Source organism: Mus caroli, chromosome 5, assembly GCF_900094665.2.
Source record: "Mus caroli chromosome 5, CAROLI_EIJ_v1.1, whole genome shotgun sequence".
NCBI classification, from domain to species: Eukaryota; Metazoa; Chordata; class Mammalia; order Rodentia; family Muridae; genus Mus; species Mus caroli.
The window spans coordinates 64,740,059-64,752,356 of NC_034574.1; the positions used below are offsets into that span (position 1 = coordinate 64,740,059).

General features: G+C 37.2%; 1 protein-coding gene across 2 annotated transcripts in view; it reads left to right on the forward strand.

The window, feature by feature from the left end:
• Gabrb1 (gamma-aminobutyric acid type A receptor beta1 subunit) overlaps nucleotides 1-12,298 on the forward strand; it is a 464,459-nt gene that overhangs the window by 114,707 nt on the left and 337,454 nt on the right. The window lies entirely within an intron of this gene.

Here is a 12,298-nt window from a genome sequence, read left to right on the forward strand (position 1 = left end):
CTGTTTTATGTATGTTTAATGATACCCATTTGAGACTGGATAAGCGACTATGAGCTTGTCTTAGTGGAAGGTCTTTTCTAAACTTCTCTCTCTCTCTCTCTGCCGAGTATTTATTCTAAGAACTGAAGGACTAACCTGTCTGTACGCCTGTGCAAAAGTCCCTTGCTTTTTCAACTCTGAACATTTGTGCTAATCCTGACTCAACCTTTATGGTTCATTGAAACATTTTTTGAGAACATGTGTGTGAGCGTGTGTATGTGTGTGCATGTGCATGCACATGCACCTGAGAGTGTATGTGGGTATACATATGGAAATCTTGCCCAAAATTGGCTTCTGTGAAGCCTTGCATCTGCCACAATTATTGAATTCTGGGCTTGCCTACGTTTTTGTGAACTTTAGGCTAACTGGTTTTCCTCTAACTTCAGCTTTGTAATTGATTCAGAAAGGTATAATTTTACAGATATACTGACTTTTTTGTGATGCACACTTGGGAATGATATTCTTTGTAGATTTTATATGCTAAGTAGGCTTTTCTTTGATCTTTACAGCAGCATTTTGAATTCTTCTATTTTGTACCCAATTTACAAATGAAGACTTGGAAGTTTGAACTGCATAATTAATTAGCTCAGGATAAATTAAAGCAGAACCAAGTGTCTGGTCCTAGCCTTTTGTGTCTAATTCTAGAATGAGGACAAGGAATTTCCAGCATGTTTTTGTGTCAGTCTTTAACAATAAGCTTGGAGTTTGTTGAAATAAAATTCTATGATATAGCAAGTATCTTTTTGCATCTATGTTGTTTACAGAATAGTCACCATAAGCTTCATTGTAAGTGAAAATATTATTACATCAAGGGTTTGATAATCTGCTTCAGTGAGCTTTTCCATCATGCTGTGGGTCTGCCTGGGAGCTGATGCCTTTTCTAGTCATTCACCTATACCATGCTTGCAAACTTGGGCAACTCCTTTGCTTTATACAAACTTGGTTCATGTATCTCATTCTCCCTCTCCCTCCCCCTCCCCCTCCCCCTCCCCTCTCCCTCTCCCTCTCCCTCTCCCTCTCCCNCNCCCNCNCCCNCNCCCNCNCCCTCTCCCTCTCCCTCTCCCTCTCCCTCTCCCTCTCCCTCTCCCTCTCCCTCTCCCTCTCCCTTCTTCTTCTTTTCCTCTCAATGATGTCAACTATGAAGTCTCCTATTAAAGAAGCACAGAGGTCTTCCAGCAAATCCTACAAAAGTGCCTGTAACTTTTATCCCTTGGACACATGGCCACTTTCTCTGTATGATTTTCTCTTCACTATGGAGCACTGTTCTTTTGGTACCTGCTGTCTTGCCTGTTCTCTCACTTTTAGCCCGCCACTGATACTCATAATATGCTTTAGTAAATAGTAAACATTTTAAGCTAAAAAAGAAAAAAAAAAGATAATGGGAAAAGTAACCTTTGAGCAGATAAGCTCTTCTTCACCTTTTCAGGACACTATTAAAAGTTGCCAGAAGGCATCTGCTAAATACTCTCAACTAAGTTTACACCTCCAAGCCATCATAGTAAAAGAGACACAGGGAGCCTGTGAGATTCTATCACCTGGTGAACCACCCTCAGTACCTATTGATACAGCTCTAGATTCATAAGCTGGAAACAGCCTCTGGAAACCTTATCACAATTTTTCTAATGCATTGATAACCAGCTTCTTTCAACTATTCACCACCCTGTTTAGCTTCTGATGATTTCGGGTTTATGTATTTGATTGGGATGTTTTAAAAGACTGACTTCATTCATCAGAATTTGGAAAATTACTTATAGGCAGCATTTTCTCTGAGTACAGGGGTTTTCAATGTGAAAACGGTGACATTTGCTATCACCTATCTAGTTATATAACATCTGGGAAAGTTTCCCCATCTCTCCATTCTTCTGTTCAGTTATCTGTGAGGTGGAGTCAGTAATATCAACCTAAAAAGATCAGCTAAGCTAGTCAGGATAGGCAAAACATTTAAGAACAGCATTCAGCATACAGCATGCTATAAAAATAAGCTGATTTGTGTACACTGAAAGAAAAAAATCAGTCTTGAGGCAAAGATAGCTATTAGTGGCCCTAAATATCTATAGATATCTAAATATCTATAACCTAAGTCAAATTTTTATAAAATTTGAAAAAAGCCCAAGTTTCCTTCAATGGCTATATGGTGATGCTTATTTATTTTCAAGAATGATAAAGAACTATGAATCATTAATAAAATCAGCTAAAAACTGAGAAAATTTTATCAATCCTTTTTTTTTGTCATTTTCCATTATCTGAAAACTAGCAATTATGTTTACAATGACCCAGTTCCCCTCTCTTCTCCAATTTAAATGAGTTGACTTTAGAGCCACTTCACATGCATGACTTCATAATTTTATATTCATGATGTGTTAGTCATCTCCTCTGTGCTGCCCTCATTCCTACTGGCAATCAGAATATCCTCAGATGAATTTCACAGACACTTGAAAATTAATTCTGCAAAAGGCTGAGGAGGTCACTGGACTTAAAGCACAGTTTTAGCTTAGATCTTAGTCACAATCTGAATTCACATATGCAGGCTTATTGTATGTATACTTTTGGAATAATAAGGAAATCCATGAAAGAAACAGGGAAAAGTCAAAAGAAGCAGGGGGCTGAAACAGTCTATCATCAGAAAAACTGAGTCTGGTAAGAATCATGGAGTATTAGCATACTGGGAATTTTTAGCATATTTCTAGTCAAAGGTTCATCTATATTAATAGGTATTTGTAACAAAGAAATAGCTTCTGTAGTTTTCTATCTAACTGATTTTTTAATAAATTATGTATTTCTTTCTACTTACCATATAACATTAATGAGATTAGATACAGCTATAATGATCATAATGATTGCTTTGGGGTATATGAAAAACACTTCAGTGCATAGTCGTTATTATTTTTCCTTATTATTGAAATTATGAAATTACATTATTTCTCTCTTCCCTCTCCTCCCACCTTGCTTTTCCATATACCTCTTTTTGCTCTTTATCAAAGTCATGCTCGCTTTTTTCATTAACTGCTGTTATTCACTTGGTCTGTATGTTACTCATATGTGTGACATCCCTACCTCAGGGACATCTCCTTAATAGTGCTCCTTTCTAGTACATAAATATGGATAGATTTCTAAAAACCTGAATACAATGGATGTGTAGAAATTACAGTATTTTCCTATGGAGTTCATAATCTATGACTCATCTTTGATCCAATGAGATTAACTACACTGTTAGAAGAAACCGGACAGGACAGCTCTGTTTCTAAGTTTGCCCTCAGACGTGCTGGGCTGAGCAACTTCAGATGTCAAGGCTGTTTTGAAGATCAGTGTGAAGTTGGATGTGAAATTTCACTTGCTATGTTAAACATTGGACAATGATAAGTTTGTGCAGACTCTGCAGGGTTACTAATATTTTAACAGATTAGCGATATAATAGTATTTACTGAAGAATGGTTAAATATGACTGTGGCTTGAAATATCCTTTAAAATGTACAGTAGTTTCTGTAGTTTGGAAAAAATACAACTCTGCTCTCAATGGGTTGTGAAAGGTCATGACAAAGCTGGATCGCCTCAGTGACCATGATGTTCCTGTTAACAGTGTTCGTCCATGCTTACAATATTTGAATAGGATCCAGTGGCTGATCAGAGTCTAATGAAATCAAAGTTTTCCCATCTGTGCAAAAAGTTCGATATGATTTTATCTGCAATATACAAAAACCCAAATCTTGCAGAGTGTGAGAAAAGGGTAAAGGGTAGGTGACTCTAGGTTCTAGTTGCAATTGACTTAGAAGAGCTGTGACATCCCAAGGCAAGCAAGGATGTATAGAACACTCACTGTGATGGAAACCTAGGAGATGTGCTCTGAAAGATGAGGAGGATGTATAGAACACTCACTGTCGTGGGAATCTATGAGGTGTGCTCTGTAAGATGCGGAAATGCTATGCATAAAGATTCAGACTTGTTGAATGCAGTGTTATAAGAAAATATTTCCTGCAGCTCACTGGAATGGTAGACTGAGATATTTTGCTGGATCGCAATTTGGAGTGCTACCAGCAAAAAGAAGAGAAGTGAGGTTTAAAGCTTCCTGAATGTTGGAGGTTTCTATCTCTTTTCATTTCTGTGCCTTTTGTTATTTTATTCTTGTTTGTTTGTTTGTTTGTTTGTTTGTTTTTAACTTGCCTCTTTGTTTTCCAAAGGAGAAAGAGAAGGAAGTCGCAAAGTTGGGAGGGTGTGGAGGTGGAGAGGATCTGAGAGCATATGCTGAAGGGAAGCATGAACAAAATATATTATATGGAAAAATTTAATTTCAATAGGAACAATTTAAGCTGAAGCTGTGATTAAACATGTATATATCATGATTTAGCAAACCTGGCAGAGCAAGCTGTATCAGTGGAATGATCAGGATATGAACTAAGATAAATTACTTAAGACTAGTATCATAGGTCAATGTGCTGAGGTTGAGTAATCTGAAGAATTTCTAATATGGCCAAGCTGTTGGATCTCTCTGAAGATACTGGGCCACATCTTATGGTAAGAAATAGCATCACACCATCAAAATGTTTCAATGTCTCCTTTACTAATACAATAAAAAACTGATCACAAATTTCAAGACATCCTTCTATCCTTATTCATTCATTGTGATGTAAAGCTTTTCACTGTAAATGGCAGAAATACATTTTCCTGAGCAGAATCAGGCCTGTCTTTCCTGTATGTTAATTAAAACCCAGTGGGAAACATAGGTAGGCCACACGTGCATATCTTTCATTTTGTTTCGCAACAACAAGCTATGTGTTAAATAAGTTTATTATAGTAAGCTATTACTAACTATGGAGATATTTTGGTTTCAGATGAATTGACAAGAATCTGTTTTATAAGTGTAAAATATTTTTGTTCCTGGTAAACAATTTGGGTTTCAATTTTCATGCTATTTAGATATGTTTAATATATTGAAGGAAGTCAAGTCTGAGGAATCAAAACATCTTGGCTATTGAAAAAGTAATGATTTATTAACCAACGTCAAACCTACCAATGAAATGTGAATGACGCAGTAACTTTAATCCTGTAATTAGAAAACCAATTACAAAAACATGAAAATACGTGAGTTTCAATTCACCTCATGAGTATTTATTGAGCTCTCACCATATGCCAAAGATTTTTTTAACCTATATTTCTCTGAGGCAAATCAATTCAGATTATAATTGCAAATAAGGTTTACAATAAGAAGGCGTTGTACAAGGCCGGGAATTTAGTGACTGTGATCACAAAAATGAGTTGGATGTAGTTACAGAATCTCACTGTGGCTTGGAAACGATGATGCGTTTGTTTTCTGGTGTTCCTTAGAAGGCTGTCTATGAGCTCTAAGATAGAAGTACTTGGAAATAAAGATTAGTTAGTTTGGGCACTTTTCTCATGGCCCTATTGCTTAGCAGATAAAGGTGATTTTTAGAGTTTCTGACAAATCTCTGGCATTATTCTTCTTCTAGGTGGAAGAGGGTAAGGATCTGTGTCCAATAAAGAATTATCACAGCAATTAGGGACCCGAGTGGGGATGTGAATTTCTTAGAGCGACAAGCACATACTTTTTACAGAGGTGCATGAAGGCTGATTTGAAATTAAGGTTAATTTCATCAAGTGGCATTTAAAGGGCAGAGAACAGTGAGCGCCTGTGGTTGAGACCTGATGCCTCTTCTCCCATTCAGCTTCTCATTAGAAGTGACTCATTTAGCGATCCAGTGCACTCCAATAACCACAGTGCATAATTTCCCCATATCTCATTTTAAAGCTTATGTGACACTGGCGGTCTTATTTTCCCCCTGCTTTCTTACATGGATAAAACATAATAATTTTCTGTTAGTGTATATCAGAAAGTCTGTGGGCTTGCAGGGGCGTCTGATATGAATTGGTTTGACTTTTCGAAGACCTGCCTTTACTTCATGCCATCTTTACTTAGACATTTAGACTTTGGAGCCTTCATTGCTCCAGTTAAAAAGATAACTGATAAACCTGAAGGTTTTAGAATAAACCTGATGTTTAGAATAGAAATATACGGTGTCTGTCGGTTCTTTTCCTCTTCCAGATTGGACACCCAGTATCTGTAATTTATCCACTAATTTGTTCATTCATTTAATTTTGTATTGAGCACACACATTATCCTAAATATTGTATTAAGCACTGGGATGCAGCAGTGAGATAAATAAGCCTTACCTTATGGGGTTCATATTCTTATCCACAAGCAATGATTATAGTCTGGTTAAGACTTTGCCTCTAAAGTTATAAATATGTATAATTATAAAATTATCTTCTGTAAGCTAAAAAAAAATCTTATCTCTAAATTTATCTTTCTTTTATGTCTTTATTTCCTTCCTTAACACTTTCTGTTTTATCTTCTAATTATAATACTTTTTTATATGTCAAACACTATTTTCAGCTTAGGAGAGAGTCACAGAGTAGGGAAAGAAAGGTTCACAAAAAAATGAATTTTTATCCACAAGATTCTGAATGTCTAAGTGAAGACAGAAAAATTAAGTTATGTACATGTATTCACATACTAATTGAGAAATAAATACATAATTATGAATATGTAATTACATTAAATGAAGCAAAAATGTGGTTATGAGTGGTATATAATCATGTGTTTAATGATAAATGGTCATGTGACCAATAAGATTTCAGAGAAAAGAAAATAAGTCAATAATAATTGTCAAAGAAAACTCCAAAAACTAAATGAGAATGAGCCCATTTTAAAGGACAGATACAATATAGACACATAGAGAGAAAGAGTCACATCAAGCTGAATTTGATTCTCCTAGCTTCTTATCTTCATATCTTTAATTAGTTTTATTACGGTAGTTTTTCTGGATTTTTGATTCATAAAATACTTTGAAAATCAACACGTATGACATGAAAACAGAAAGTTTCCATTGGCTCCACCAATAAATTCATGTTTCTCGAGTATCATTTCATATTTTTCACCTTATCCAGTGATAAGTGAGATGCTATTACAATAATTTGGTTTATTGGCAAGTGGACTGCACAGAGTCTTCTTGGGGGTCTTCTGCGGACAGAAGGTTGGGTCTTCTGTCTGCACACAGATTATGGTGATTCGTAAACTCTCATGGGCCTTGGTACTGAACTGGGAAAGAAGCTGCATTCTAATTTCTTCTTTGTTCCAGATCCCTCAACATCAACCCCAGATGCATGCACTGCTTGCTGCCACCTACTTCTGTTCTTATGGTTGACTTCAGCTAGCTAAACTTTGCAGTGTGTCCCGAGAGTGGATGCAAAACCTCCTCACCACCATCTACATCTTGAGTAGACCATTTTACTTTCTGGATGTGTGCACACACTGGGAGAATTCATTAGCTCCAGATGTATTGGGCATAGACTTTGCTCCACTTCAGAGATCATTTTTAAATATCCAGAAGACAAAGTGCTTATTTCTTCAAGTCTCAGTAGTTGTTACGCAGTATGGGCAGGTCTTTATCATGCCAGTGAATCAGTGTGTCCATTCCTGTGCCCATGTGCATGTTGCAAGGATATCTGCTTGATTGTGAATCTGGGCATGCAACAATAGGTATTTTATCCAATTATGTGCTTTTCCATTTATCTTCATCATGGAGGCACAGAATTGAATTTCTGCCCAGATTCCTGGCATGTGACTTCTCTTTTTCTATTAGTTTGCGACATCAGGGACAGATTTTCTGTTTTCAAACAGTCATGATATTTTAATAAGACTCCTGAGACACACTTTTTAATTCCCCTCCATGCTGTCTTCAAGTTTCATTTTTGAAGCCATGACCTACTTACATGGTTCAAAAGGCCTCGTGCAAGATGAAAATACAGATCACATTGTCAACGATAACGGGGCAGTGCCACAGCACTACACTGTCACCAGCTACACCATGAGGAGTTCCTTCAATCTCTTAGGGACCTAGACACAGGCCAAATCAGGACTCTTGGTTTCAACACAGAAAAGGATTTCAGGCATAGCCACTTTGAAACTGAGTTGAAAATATTAAGATATTTTAATACAGGCTTTAAACATAAAGGTTAGGAGAAAGAATGGTAATTGGGAAGTGGAAGTAAGACCTTGCCAAATATATATGTGTCTTCCCATGGGTCAGTAAAGAAAATAATATATACCAAAGTCTGCTTACAGACTGCTTGGAGAAGAGTCACAATTAAATGTCTTAGTGCTAGCTATAGGTGACATTTTGGTGGTTTTCAAGGAACCCTCCAAAAGGCTTCCAACAAAGTTTCCTCCCAACCCATCTTTCTTTTGATAAGTGAGATTGCAGGGTATCTCAGAGATGACTTGGATGCTACAATGATCTGATGTGGGAAAATCAAAAGCAGTAAGATGAGCAGGAGATAGGTGCATGGTATTTCTGTATAAATGGGAGTTTTTATTTCTTGAAAATTGAAGGTTTATAGCTAGAAGATTTAAAAAGGTCTTTCATTGTGGTAATAGTCTTTAACTGTGATAGACTCCTTGCTTTTCTGCTGGGAAGAGATTTTAACCAGGTACCACAGAGAGGGACTCTTTTCTCTTCCCATATCTCTTAATTTTCCCTGTCTTTATATTCTGGCTCAACCTAGAACAACGTCTCCTAAAATAGGGACACAAAGATTATTGAATGAAAAGCTGGGTGTTGGAGTCCTCCTCTCAAGTGACTGGCCCAAGAAGTTCTGAACACTCCCAAAGTAATAGAGGCTGTTGTTATTGTTCTTCATTGCCTAACAGAACTTTATGGAAATATCCTCTTGCTGATGACAACACACACACTGATCATAGGGCATGGAAAAATTAAAGTCAGTACTGACCAGAATACTTTCTTCCTGCCTGCTTACTCTTGTAGGACTATAATATGTTTTTGTGGGCTCCTGAAAGACATAGGGCATCAATAGTCTCAGCCTACTCTGAGAACTGTGAAGGACAATAATGACTGGTGTGGCTAGACATCCCTGTGGGTGCAGTCATGGAGCTAGTCAACTGCTTTTTGATTGTAGTTAAGGCACACACCACAGGAGGAACCACAGACATCTGTCCAAAAGCCCCAGGGTGGGGAGCTCATAGGCCCCTGGTATGAACCTTGCACTTTAGTAAATTGACATAATATCAATCTATCCTCTAGATATGTATCTCTCTATCTACAGATGAGTAAAGTTCTCAGACCACATCAAGAGAAGTTTCTTTGTGGAGTGGACGGTGACTAATATACAAGTTCACAACTGGTCAAAGTACAGAGATTATCAGTGAAGTGCTCAGTTACAAGTGGGAAACCTCTATCACGTGCCTCCCCCGGTGTTCAAAGACCATCAGGGAAGAGGGAGTTGAAGGTTTAAAAGACCCAGAGATCATGGAAGGCCAGTGCAAAAGAGTGTCTTCTATGCATGATGGGGAGATGACTCCTGAGTCCAGGGCAGTTGTGATTACATACACAAGACCTGCACAAGATCTAGCCAGTACGTGTTCTAATATGTAATGGGAAGGGCCTCAAGAAACTATACCCTTAGCTAAGGAGCTATGGGCAGTTGAAGTCTCCTGGGAAAGGAGAGCCTGTTTTCTTTAAGAGTGTAGCTTGATATAGGTGTCCATGCTCCAGTGGATAGCCCCACACCTGGGAGTATGTAGACTGCATACATTGAAGTCAATGGGTTATTGGAATAAATAGACAAATATAAAAAGTTCAGAAGAGTAGAAAATAGGGTGAATATTGAAAGAATTAAGAGGGTATTGTGGGTTAAATATGATTTAAAAATGTGAAATCCTCAAAGAATCAATACGATGTTAAATAGACAAAAACAGAGAAAACAATGGGTTTTCTAAGTGTACCTTTGTGACAACCAGGAATCTACCCTGGACCCATTTCAGCTTCAGGACTGAAATCTCTGCTGCCTTCAGGTACACTTATATGTCTCCTACCACATCTCTGTCCCTCCATTATTATTATTATTTTTTTTTTACTGTAAGCTTTGTAAATAAGGGTGGATCCAAGATTGAAGTTCCTACTCTCTAACATCCCCTTTCTCCTATATAATTATAGAGTCACAACTAATTTAATGATCTCAATCCTTTTTTTTCTGACAATGTTTTTGAATTTTAATATCTCAAGCCTTCATGGTTTTCAGAAGCGTGACACACACATTTATAATTGCAAATTGAAATTTACAGTAACAGCTAACATACCTAAAATGGAATCCTTTTATATTTCTGACTGATGCTTTCATGTAAATTCCCTAGCTTTTGGACCATTTGTCCTATTTGACTTCACAAATATAAAAAACCCCTGAGTTTTAAATGCTGACCTTAATATTTTTCTAAATATTTTATTATATTTTGTCAATTTGTCTTAATACATAATATATTTAATGATCTTTAAAAAGAAAAATTACTCTAAGTAAACCAAACGCTATTGTCTGTACATGGGATATGTTCTACTAGCTGGGCTGTCTTTTCTGGCCTCAGTGGAAGAGGAAGTGCCTCATCTCCCAGAGACTTGATGTGCCAGGGTGGGGGGATGCTCAGGGGTCGCACCAGCTCAGAAGAGAACAGGGCAGGGTGGAAAGAGGGATTGTGGACGTGGGTGAATGGAAAGGGCAGTGAGTGAGATGTATGGCATTTAAAAAATACTATGATAAAGTGATTCAAAAGAAATGAAATGGTAATAATCACTTTAAAGATTTACTCACTCTATGTATCTGTGAATCATTGGTGATAAAAGTGATATTTTTGTTTTCAGTATTAAAATTTAGAAAATATTTCCATTAAATAATCCCCTAAATCATTTTCATCAGACACATTTTTGTATACTGAAAAGAAAATACTGCTCAGTAGCTCCAATCCATTGTGACCTGCAAAGGTTTTTCTTTTTCCTGATCTATTAAGAGCTTTGTTTTTTTATTCAAACAAACAAGCAAACCAAAAACCATTTTAACAAGATAACTTGAAACAATTAAATAATCAGACATTTCTGCAATTATTTAAGATAGAAATATCGTTCTCTATATTTCCTCAAGTTGTTTTCTGACCTCCAAATGCTGTGTCTTGCATCCATACCCCCTTCACCCAAGCTTCCCCTTTCATGAACATCAAATGCATTGTTTTTCAATGTTAACTTTCTTTCTTTAAATTATGTACAAATGTATGTGTCTGAGTGTGGGTTTGTACATGTGAGCCTTTTGCCTCTGGAGGTCAGAAGAGGTGTTAGATTTTGTGAATTTAGAGTTATAGGCTGTTATGAACCACCTGTTGTAGGTGCTGGGAAATAAACTCAGTTCCTCTATCCTAGAGCAATGTCTCTCTAGCCTTTCACTGTGTTCTCACTGGATGATCGTGTGAATCGGGCTATGCTAACTTTTCCAAACACATCAGAGTATGATTTCCTTAACCGTGCTAAGCCATTTACAGAATGCGTTTGTCTTGCCAGGTTTAAGAAGAGCAAACTGCAATCCCAAACAAACAAACAAACTTTTTTTCTGTTCTCACAGATAATTTCTTCAGAAAAAGAAGTCTCCTGAACAAATATTTCAGTTGATATCATTTCTTTTCAAGAGTTAAGGTATAATGCATGCAAAATCTTATATCTTATAATGAAGCCTTGTAAGCAAGTAAATTATAGTTTGGAATTTCATTAGTTATTTCTTCTTAAATTACTTTTTATTTATTGAAAATTTTTCTCCATAGGATATAACTTGATTACAGTTTCTCCTCCCTATATTCCCCTCAGTTCCTTCCCTCCTCCCCTTCCCTCCAGATCGACTCCTTTTCTCTGTGTCAATAGAAAAGAGCAGGCTTCTAAGAGATAATAACCAAACATGACAAAATCAAATATAATAAGATAAAACCAAAACCATCACATTGAGTCTGCACAAGACAACCCAACAGAAGGACAAGATCCCCCAAGAGCAGATGTAAGAATCAGAGATCCATTTGTTTATTCAGTCATAAGTCCCACAAACACCCTAAACTAAAAGTATAATATATTCACAGAAGACCTGGTACAGACCTGTGTAGGCCATGTGCTTGCTGCTTCAGTCTCTGTGAGCTTTTATGATCCTTGCTCAATTGATGCAGGGAGCCTTGTTCTCCTTGTGTCCTTCATCCCCTCTGGCTCTTACACTCTCTCTGCCTCCTCCATGGTGTTCCCTGAGCTCTGAGGGGAGGGATTTGACTTAGACATTCCATTTAGAGCTGTATGTTCCAATCTCTCTCTCCCCTTCCCTGCCTCTCTCTCTCTCTCTCTCTCTCTCTCTCTCTCTCTCTCTCTCTCTCTCTCTC